The sequence below is a fragment of the Pinus tabuliformis genome, chromosome 3_1, assembly GCF_031772625.1.
Source record: "Pinus tabuliformis cultivar Carrire ecotype Pingquan chromosome 3_1, CPIR1, whole genome shotgun sequence".
Classification (NCBI taxonomy): domain Eukaryota; kingdom Viridiplantae; phylum Streptophyta; class Pinopsida; order Pinales; family Pinaceae; genus Pinus; species Pinus tabuliformis.
Window position 1 is genome coordinate 42,249,447 of NC_142301.1, and position 12,046 is coordinate 42,261,492.

The 12,046-nt window shown below is 39.5% G+C and overlaps 1 protein-coding gene across 4 annotated transcripts in view; it reads right to left on the reverse strand.

Moving 5' to 3' along the window:
- Positions 1–12,046, reverse strand: part of LOC149185672 (uncharacterized) — a 98,911-nt gene that overhangs the window by 18,482 nt on the left and 68,383 nt on the right. The window lies entirely within an intron of this gene.

Consider the following 12,046-nt stretch of genomic DNA (forward strand, 5'->3'; position numbering starts at 1 on the left):
GGATGTTTGAGAGTGGTTCTAACCAGTGTTGTTAAAATTATCGCGATTTTATCGTAAAAGCGCGATTTTTTCATTTAGCCGATTCAAATCGCGATTTTTATACATAAAAATCGCCACTTTTTTTATAACGATTTTTATCGAAAAAATCGCGATTTTTATGTTAAAATCGCCAGAGGCTGAGTTGGACTTGGGACTCAGGACTTACTATTCAGGACATGATTCAATGTTATGTGTGATTTTAGCGCTAGAAATGATATTAAACATCTTATATATTAGTTTTTTTATCATATTTATGTGTCAATGTATTTATTTTATGTTGTAGATGGTTTAGATATTAAAAAAATTGAAAAAAATTGAAAAAAAATGAATATTTTTGTGCCAAACGATTTTTTCCCGCTTTTTTCCGATTTTTTCCCGATTTTAACGATTTTTTCCGCTTTTTTCCCGGCGCCGATTAAATCCCGATCGCGATGTGTGCAACACTGGTTCTAACCTCGTTGGATTTCTTATGGAGAAAGTAGAATTTTAGATCCCACTCAAAATCGATCAGACTTAATAGTTTTCAGGATTTCGGGATTGGGGAGATTGCAATGTTTCCATTGGATTCTAACATGCATTGTTGGAAGAAAGTTGTCATTGATGTCAAAGGGACATAAGAGGCCCCGGAAGTAAATCAACATTTCGGTGGATTGGATTAAGGAAAACATAAGAATGGATTACACCATCTTGTAGTGCTCGCCGAGACCTTTCCAACGAGCTATGGCTAGCCCTCTAACTCCTCACAGTTGAGGAGAAATTAATTTTTGAAAGTGACCATATGAAGTCTGGCCGACCTAAACCTTGATATATCTGTTGATTTTTCAACTATAATGTAGACTAGTACTTATTTCTAAACACTGATAATTACTTCTGATGATTATATGTCTTCTTTTAGCATTTACAACTTCTTCATCAAGCAAATTATACTTCAGAAATTCAATCATTAACAATAGAAGGAAATAAGAGATCACAATGCACAAGAACAAGGCAAATTTTACCCTGGGAAAACCCACTAGGGGTAAAAACGCAGCAATTCTCTCCTTGGAGAATCAATTCAACAGAAGATATCAAAGTCATAGAAACTAACCAAGATGATAATCCAACAAGTGCCAAGTCGACCCTCCCCAAAAATTCCAAATCAGAACATCCACATGCTCAGATAGATCTGCTATAGGACTGTACAATGCTGAAATTCAGCCTCTTTTTCTTCCACAGAGAGCTTCGATTGATCACAGAGAAATTTCAGACCTACCTCAGAAAGATACCACAGGAACTCGGATTGATCTCAGCTACCTGTAATCACTTGAGTGAGGGTAGAAGGTTAACTACTTCTTCTTCTTCTTTTCGGCCTCCTTACCTTGTTGTTGATTGCAGAGATATATTAGAATGATAGTGATGTGAAGTTCCTTGAGGGAGGACGAGTACTTCAATATATAGTCTTCTTAAGGACCGAATGGGTGTCTTCTGGGTAGGTCAACATGAACCTAGGAGGGCCGACTTGAACACTTGTTGGAGCCATAAATCATCAATAAAAAATTTAATTTTTCCTTTCATAAGGTCATCAAGAACACGCCTTTCACATTTGACAAATACATGAGCATGAAGAACATGCTAGACAAATAATAATTTTATTGTTTCAGGTACATTAATGATTAAAATATAATTTATGAAGACGACCATAGCTACAAGAATTCAACAATATCTAGAAACAAGTCGGCTCCATAATAGGCCTCTTCAATTTATATAAATTGCTCAGCTGTGGAGCCTCAAAACAGACTTCGGTGGAGCCTTCTGAGACAAAAACCATGGGTGATCTCACTGGTAATCTGAGGTCATCAAAAGGGAGAAAATCTGGCAAAGAAATAGAGAACAAGAACAAAGAAGCTGAGCTTGTCTTTGAAGCAGGATTAAGTGTTTAATACTGTTTGATTTTGCTCTTCATCCTTCTTGTTATACATTGGACTAGAGATTAAATTTCTGAGCCATAATTAAGGCCACATCTGAAGCACGGAATTCAAAATTTGTTGGTTAAACATTTGTCTAGACCGAGTTCTGAAGAGAGGCTTGTTGAGCGGAGAGGCTCATTCTACAGCTCAGTATGAGAGTGATGTGTAATTCTGCCCGTGCTCAACGTGAAGTTAACACGTGTCCCTCTTAAATTAAGATAAAATATTCACTAAATAGAAAAGCAATGCCAGCTATAATTAAAAAGCAAAAATGAATATGCTAGGCATGTTTAAATAGTTGTCCATATAACACAATAAAATTTTATGTAAAGTAATTAGAAGTGAAAAAATGTGAGTAAGAAGTTTGAACCTTATACTTTTCAAAATTATTTTAACACTATTTAAATAAACCATTTGACGATTTATGTTAACTAATGTCGATATCAACTTCATATATATCTATATATAGAAAAAAATGTGAAAAGAAAATATTTTAAAGTTGTATATAGTAAAATACTCAATGTCCAAAGAAAAAGAATAATTGAAAGTTAAAAAATAAAATAAAAAATATCAAGTACTTCCTAATAAGAGGAAAGTGTAGTTCATTGAATCCTTAATATAAAATTAATTTGTGAAATTTAAAAATATTCATAACAACAAAAAAATTCAATGTGGGTTATCAGCAAAATATTTTAATACGAACTAATATTCACGTATATTTAAAAATATATTAATAAAAAAACCATTTTAAAGTGCACATATAAAATGTCAACTATGTATATATTATATATATATTTTTTTAAAGTATGTATATATCATATAAAGAAATATAAAAATATATATATATTTTATGGTTAAAACCTTTGAAGTAATCTCAGTATTTTACAGTTTGGTCCATTTTTAGTTACATGTCTTTGTTCTCGAAATCCCACAGTTTTTTTGGACTTACAAGTTTAAGTTATGGATTCCATATATCATTCAAAAATACAATTTAAACAATGAAAAAATACACATTATATATATATAGAGAGAGAGAGAGAGAGAGAAAGAGAGAGAGAGAGAGAGAGAGAGTACAACTCCATTGGGATCTATCATGGGATGCAAATTTTTTTTCAGATTTTGCACTCTAAAGAAAGTTTACACCAGAAGCAATTTGATCCCTCTCCGCTCATGTTAGATCCGTGCTTAAGATGGATCTTTTAGGCCTAATTTCTGTGTTGGAGAAGTGCTTGTTTAGGCAGTAGAAAGGACGAATTCAGCAACAGAAAAAGGGCTGAATCTAGCCCTGAACTAGGTCCCATAAAGGACGAAATCTAGCACTGAACCAGACTCCACCTGAGGCAAATTCAGCCTGTCCTGAGGCTCTTTCTAAAGGAGATCCTAGTCAGTTTCTGAGGCAGAGACCTGAACTTCTGAGGCTGAGCTCTGAGCTCTGAGGCTAAGGCAGTCTGAGGCATCTGAACCTGTGGCAGACTGAAGAAATCCAAAGTCATCTTTGAAGCTTATTTTTGGTGATCTGGGCCATCTTGAGAGAAATCCGAATCTGAGGCAAGCATAAGTTCACTGGACTGATCCAAGTTCCTGAAGCAGAGTATCTAAGGAAGATCTGAGCTCCTAAGGCACAATCCAAGGACCTTCTTCAAGTATATCTAGGCCTATTCGGAGGCACATTGTAAGGCAACTTGTTTGGCTTCGTATAGAAGCTACGTTGAGGTATTTTTGATGCCCAAAGTTAGAGCTATTCTAACTGTTGAATTAGGCCTGTTGAAGGAGTAAATTGGAGGTGAGTTAAAACCCTTTTTGTATATTTTTAAGGATCTTTTCAGACAGTTTAGCTGATCAAAATTCAAGGAGCATATCTGGAGTTGAAAGTGACTAGGCAGAGACAACTAGTGTTCCACGGGGACGCGTCCCCCAGGGTCGGGTGTGCGCACCCCTCGCACCCCACGCACCCGGGACAGAGGGACGTCTAGGGAAACGTTTCTCCATGTCCCCCTTTTGGGGAGACGTGGGGAGACGCAAGGGGGGACGTTTCCCCAGTGTGGGGGACGCAACTCCCCAAAAGAAACCTAGTATTTGATCATATTGCCCTACTAATGCTCCGCAATTCATAGTAATGTTAAATTCTTAAAGTAAAAGTGACATTCTCCTTTATCTTTCATTTTCATCCTTTTACTTAAATTTTTAACATTACCATGAAATGACTCAAGATGTTTGAGAGTGGTTCCGACCTCTTTGGATTTCATATGTAGAAAGTAGAATTTTAGATCTCACTCAAAATCCAGCAAACTTAACAGTTTTTCAGGAATTCAGGATTCGATGGATTGCAATGTTTCCATTGCATTTTGTCATGTACAAGGGTATGGAATTAGTATTTAATCAAGAGCACCAAGCCCTCTGTGTACTTTAGAGTGACTTTTAGACTCATCACTCCACTGTTTTTGAGTTTAGTTATATCAAAATACTATTCCAATCTTTAGATTTCAGTATCTATTATAGTCTATTTTGCTTAGTACTAATTAGATTCTAGAATGATGAATGATGAATTTTAATTTTAAATCAATTTAGAATCTAGAATGATGAATGATGAATTTAATTTTTAAATCAATGTAGATTCTAGAATGGTGAATAATGAATGATGAATATGTATGAGAGTATTTCATTATTGAATCTCATGGTCTACGGATGAATCATTTATGTATTAGTAAGGACGATGAGTATGGATCAATGTATTTCATTACTTAATTCAATTATGTATGTATCATTGTATTTATGCTTTCATTATTGAATATGAATTTGAAATATATATATATATATAGTAAAAAAATTATATACCCCGACGTCCCCCCGTCCCCCCTAAATTTCCCTAAAATTTGAGGGTACTCCCACACGTCCCCCTTGTGCGTCTCCCCGCACCCGCGTCTCCCCGTCCCAGAGTCTTGGTGGAACATTGGAGACAACAATGAATATATATCAATCTCGGACTTTTGAAGGAGCAAACCTGAATTTGTAAATAGAAGAGATAGTAGTGTTTGAAGGTTATAATGTAATTGGGTCAATGTCCCTAGTACGAGAGCCCAAGAGTTTTTGTTCTATCGTTTATTGTAAAGGATGGCAAGTTTGTGCTAGGGAAAGAAGTTGTAGCCTCCTTCCAGTGGATGCCGATAAACTAGGGGTTGTAGCTCCTTCCAATAGTGGCTAGTTAATAATCAGGGGTTATAGCCCTTCCAGTGGCAGCTGGTAAACCGAAAGTTGTAGCTTCCCTTGTAATATAAATAAATTGTTCATATAATTATTGTGTATTCCTTGATGTAATGTTATTGGCTAATGTTGTGTGATCTTTAATTGTTGAAATTTATGAAATACTAATTCACCCCCACTCTCAGTGTTTCCAACAAGTGGTATTAGAGCACCTCCATCACAATCTAACAACTGGAAGGTTGATCTCAGGAACAAAGATGGTAAAAGCAAAAAAGCTAGCCTCCAAATGCTCCAAGGAAAAAGAAAAGGAAGTCTCCTCTGTTGTTATGATTCCATAAAATTCTAAAGACACTAAAGATGAAGCAGTTCAGGTTGACCCAGTCTCCTTATCTCACCTAGATCTCTTGTTTGATGGAAGCTCATCAAGTATGATAGATCCATACAAAGAAGCCTATGAAGGGGAAGCCATAGTAGATTTTAAAGGAGAGCTTATATCTGCTCTAGAAGAAATTGAGCACTTACAAACCGACACAAAAGAAGTAATAAAAGAGAAGAGGTTTTGACAAGGAGTCTTAAACAAAACCTCGATGACTTGAACAAGCTACAAGCAGAATTTGATCAACAAGAAAAAAGGCTTAAAGAAGAAATTATCTACTTTGAGACCCAACTTGAAAAAGCAAGAAGAATTGATGAAATAGCCAAATTCCAACGAAAGAAGAAGGAAGAAGATTGCGAGAAGCATAAAGAAGAAGTCATATCATTAAGAGTTGAAGTCAACAAGCTCAATAAAAAGTTGAAAAGCTTGCAAGGGCTAGATAACATTGTCAGCTACAACAAATCAAGTCCAGGTGAACCTTCATGCAAAGAAGATGCAAGCACCAAGTCCCCAAAGGAGAAATTTGAAGAAAAACTTGAAAGCAAAATCTTTGTCCTCAAAAGGCCAAGTAAAAATCCGAAGAATCATGAAGTTGCTAATCCAAGAAGTTATGTTGATGTTCTCAAAAGGACGTTTCACCAAGAAGAGCAACAGAAGACTGGACCTCCTCCAAGGCAGAACAATTTCAAAAGACCATCATGGCAATCCAACTCATCAAGGTACCCAAGTATATTTCTTGGTTATTGTTATTCATGTACAAATTTTGGGCATAAGGCTAGGGATTGCAAAGCTTATAGCAGGGTTAACTAGAAAGGATATCATCAAAATCCTAGGAACATCTTTACAAGCAGACAAGTCAAAAACCCTAATGGATTCTCCAGCAAAAGGTACACAACATTTGCTCCATCATTTAGGTACAACACATAATGCTTTAAATGCCATAACTTTGGACATATTGCACGAGACTACAAATGTGACATGAAGTGGACTCCTAAGCATATTAGGAAAGAAAGCAAACCCACTAGGGTTTGGAGAAGAAAACATGTCAAGAAAGAAGAAGAAATATCATCAGGGGGAGCAGCCCCGCAAAAGCAAGACACCCTTTGCCATTGATGTCAAAGGGGGAGAGAAAAGGAAGTGTAGCATGAAGACAAAGGAAGTGAAGCATGGAGACAGGGGGAGCATGATGATCAGGGAAAGCATGATGGTTGGTGGAGCATGATGACAGGGGTAGCATGATGATTAGGGAAAACATGATGGTTGGTGGAGCATGAGTGTTGACATCAATGACAAAGGGGGAGATTGTTGGAAGAAAGTTGTCATTGATGTCAAAGGGCCATAAGCAACCCCGGAAGTAAATCTACATTTTGGTGGATTGGATCAAGGCAAACACAAGAATGGATTACACCATCTTGTAGTGTTCGCCGAGACCCTTCCAAGAAGTTATGACTTGCCTCTAACTCCTCGCGGTTGAGGAGAAATTAATTTTGAAAGTGACTATATGTTAAGTTTAGGTATGTTCTATGCTTAGAGCAATTTATTTCAATTTTCGCAATTAGCTCAATATCTTTTCCAGATTAGCAATCACATCAGCATTAAAGTAAACTGCAGATAGAACATAAACAGAAATCGCAAAAGACAAGCCAAGACAAGAGGACACAAGATGTGGCGCTAGCTAGGGACAAACCCCAATGTGGGGAAACCCTTGATCAATTCTTCTTCTATGTTCTTCAATAGTTCAACAGAGAGAGAGAGATAATACATTTACAACAAAAGTCAACACTTTGACTTTCTAGATAAGAGAATAGATCATCTCTACATGAGATCAGTTGAAGACATGCTGCTTCAACTGATTCTCCAAGGTGACTCCTTCACCTATCATTGTGTTGCATCTCGTCCATGTGCTGCACCTCACTGTGCTGCACCATGCTGCACTCATCATCACAGTGCTGGACCTAATGACCATGCTATGCACTTCATGTTGCTGCTCCTGTCACTGTGCTTCTCCAATCACCGAGCTGCTCTCATCACGGATCTGCACTCTATGTTGCACTCATCATCACTGCATCCAATCATGTAGCTACATCATACATAGTGTTGTACTATGCATCACGTCATGTTGCACCCTTTTTACATTATGTTGCATTGCTACCCATCATTGTATGTTGATAGCACTATGTTGTACTAGTTGTTGTCCCATAATATGTCCAGCTACACCAACATGCCCAAATAGTCCAATTAGGCCATGTTGTCATTTGTTTGCACAGCTGTTTGTTGCACACCTGGTTAGGGCACTTGCAGCAGCCCTAGTTTCATCCCACAGTCAACAAACTAACCCTTTAAGGGTTGCGGCATACCCTCATAGGTCTCCTCCTCACCCACACTACTTGCTTAGGGTGTTGTCCACCCTTGACAGCCCTCACACAGCCTCTAGTTGTGTGCTATGGCCTGCGGCCTAGCACAACAGATTGTTGTAGCAACAGACCTCCGAAAATGTGCCAAAATAACTTCCAAACAGCAACGTGTTTGACCCTTAGGAACTCGGCCTAACAGTCAGCCTTCTCGGCCCTCTTCACAGCAAACTCGGATCCTGATTATATCACTGTTCCAGCCCTAAGACTATCCGCACTTACCTCAGCCACTCGGCCTCCTGTAGCAAACTTTGGATCCCTGTTTTCCCATGTTGTCCAGACTCTAGGTTGTTGCGGCTAGGATATATCCATATCACCCTTAGGTAGGGCAGCGTAGGGCCTCCTCTAGTTGTTGGTTAGGGCCTTCCCTTTGCTACGGATTAGGGCTCCCTTTAGCTGCGGATTAGGGCTCTTCTAGCTGCGGATTAGGGCCTCTTAGATCTGCGACCAGATCTCCTACAAGTCTGCGGCTAGGGCTCTCCTAGATGACCCTTCTTTAGGGTTGCGTAGAAGGCATCTCCTCTAGACCTCCTCTTCCACTAAAAACCCAAACAAGTGGAGAGTGAGATCACAAGAGATGATATCAAATGACTTGAAGTCCTCCTTTATTTATACTAAAACGTTGAGCACAAGTGGGGTATATTTGGTCGCTGGCTGACCTTGACGAATTGCCCATAACACAAATAAATTCATATCTCCATGAATACTTATCGGAATCGGATGATCTTTAGATCAATCCTACACCTCTCGATGAGAGGGATCCAAGAAAAATATCAGCTGCCATTTATAAGATGACCCACATGGAGTTTGGCCTAGTTACCAATTTTAATACTCCCTCTCAACTAGGGAGAACTTCATCCGCTGATCCATATGTCTGACTGTACTATCTCTGCCATCAATGCCCTACACTGCTCTGCTTTGCTCTACTCTGCTCTGCGAGCTCTGCTCAGTTCTGCTCTGCTCTACTGATCTCTGCTCAGTTCTGCTCTGCTGAACCATGAAGAAGAAGAATTGATCGAGAATGTCTCATACTATTCTCTACTGACCCGAAGTCAGTTTCATTGATCCCAGATCAATATTATAAGAGAGTGTCTCAAACAGCTCATACTGATCCCAGATCAATGGAGGTCATCCTAGCATAGGGAGTACGGTAGATACAATGATGCGTCCATCGATAGTACTACTATGGTCCCTAACCCCATTTCCCTGCTCATTGATCAGATGAGAGGTACTTCCCATGAGTCCCAAACTACATGGGTAGGATGCCTCGACAGGAGAACTAATCATCCTGCCCATAGGAGAACGAATCATCCTGTCCCACAGTCGCCACGGGAGAACTAATCATCCCAGCCCACAGGAGAACTAATCATCTTGTTCCATAGTTGCCACGGGAGAACTAATCATCCCAGCCCACAGGAGAACTAATCATCATGTTCCATAGTCGCCACGAGGTATCACAGGGAAAGGTTGAACCTGTCACCCTGTACATAGCGCACCACCATGGGAGGGTGAGTCGCCCTGTGGTCGTATGTCGCTCCAATAAGTACCCCAAGTCCCCCAGAGCTCAATGCATGCAACATGCAGGACCCTTATACAAAGGTCTCTCAACGACTCAAGTCGTTCGGGAAAATCACAGATTTGACCTTTCCCTGGGGCTTTAACAAAGTGTTTGTGACCTGTACATCAGTCTCAATGCGATGGAGCCTCCTCGCTCATTGACTTACCATATCCCAGATAAGGTAGTATCTGATGTCTATCTGCTGGAGCAATCATCGAACACAGGATTCCTCAATAATCGACTTCCCCCCTGGTTGTCACAAAGAATCACAGTGGTATTCATCATGTGTACAAACAACTCACTGAAGAGCTTCCACAACCAGGAAGCTTCACATGAGATCATAATCGTAGCTATGTATTCGGTTTCAGCACTACTTATAGCAACCGACTTCTGCTTCCTTCTCATCCATGATATCAAAGCAGAATTCAGAGAGAACAGCACTGAGAAGTGCTCTAGCGATCCTCCACATTGCCTGCCCAGTCAGCATTTGAATAATCATGCAGCTTCATATTTCCGGCAGTGTATCTCAATCCATGAGAGATTGTGCCCTGAAGATATCTCAAAAGATTCTTGGCCCCAATCTAGTGAGGCTCAACCAAATATGAGCTCACTATGCTAACTACAAAGCATATATACGGACGAAAGTTCACCAAGAACATCAATGCAGATGAGTTTATGAAACTCAGAGGCATTTCCCAAATCTGGTCCGGCATCACCACCATATAACTTCTGAAAGTTAAGATCCTCGAGGTAGTCACAGGCTTGCAGTTTACCATTCCATATCTGGAATCCAACTCCCTCTTACTTCTGCAAGTGAGAGGGTATGCACCTGTCAGAAATAGGTCGTTTCTTATAAGGTGCTGGTATGAGAGTTCTATCATCCACAACCTTCAAATAATGGTTTGGATCGGCTTCACTTTTAGTGAATCTCAGCTTCATCAGATAGCTATCAATCCTCTCATATTAGGCCCGGGGTGTTTTACTTCAAGCCATAGAGGGCTTTCTTCCACCTATATACATGAGATTCCCAATCATGAATCTCAAACCCCTTGGGTTGTTCCAAACCTGTGGACCTGCTACATGAGGGGAATGGTCCCCTTGTAAAATTTTCCTTCGGTACATCTCAGACATGTACCTTCATGCTTTTCTTGAATTCAGGTATCCGAGTCACCATCTGACTCACATCGGTTAGGGCCTCATAAAGTAGATCTCAGGTGTTATAGATGAGATATGTCATGATCCCCAATGGACCATCCTGCAACTTGACACAAATTGCCAACCTTGAACCCATGAGTAAAAGCATCTTTGAAAATTTCATTTTCAAACACGTACCTTTCCATCGATGAATGCCACCCTGTAACCTTTGACTTCCATTGCCGAAATGGACACCAGGTTCTTCTTGTGATCAAGTACATAAAAGAGATTCTGTAAATGAATCGAGTTACCCTCATTCAATTGCGGGGTAACATTCCCTATACCCTTTCTGGGATAGGTGGCATCAGCTCCAAGTATAATCCCACGATTATTTCCATCTCTACCAAATTAGAGAGAGCACCCTTCTATCTGATGAAGTGCCTTGAAGCACTATAATCGATAAGCCAGATTCCCAAAGAATCTGAAGGAGAGGGCCAATACAAGATAGCACTTCTTTATCTTATTAGAAACAACATTTGATTCTTCATACCTGGGGTTCCTTACTTTCTCTGAAGAGTCGGTTGTTTCCTTGATGCCCTGCATTACCTGTCATTCCTCTGACCATTGAAGATGTCTCTAGAATGATTGTTATCATCATCAAGTGATGTGTCCCTGCCATTCGAACACTTCTTCGCATAATGGCCGAACTAGTTATCTACCTTTCCTTCCACCCTGAGATCCGGTCTTCCCAACGAAGTGATCTTTAGGTAGGCCATATTCCGCTACGTTATTCTAATAATATTCTCTGCTTCGATTTCACCCTTGGTGAATTTGAAGAGGGATGAGGAACCCATTGATCCTTTTGTCCTATACTAATTGTCTTCGGTGATTGCTCTTTCACTCTTGCTTGGGCATTGTCTTCACCTCAGCTTTGATACCATGTTAAGTTTAGGTATGTTCTATGCTTAGAGCAATTTATTTCAATTTTCATGGTTAGCTCAATATCTTTTCCAAATTAGCAATCACATCAGCTTTAAAGTAAACTGCAGATAGAACATAAACCGAAATTGCAGAAGACAAGCCAAGACAAGAGGACACGATGTGGCGCTAACCAGGGACAAACCCTAATGTGGGGAAACCCTTGATCAATTCTTCTTCTATGTTCTTCAATGGTTTAGCAGAGAGAGAGAGAAAGAGAGATAATACATTTACAACAGAAGTCAACACTTTGACTTTCTAGATAAGAGAATAGATCATCTCTACATGAGATTAGTTGAAGACATGTTGCTTCAACTGATTCTCCAAGGTGACTCCTTCACCTATCAATGTGTTGCATCTCGTCCATGCTAAGTTACCAGAAAACGGATATGAGAACGGATAC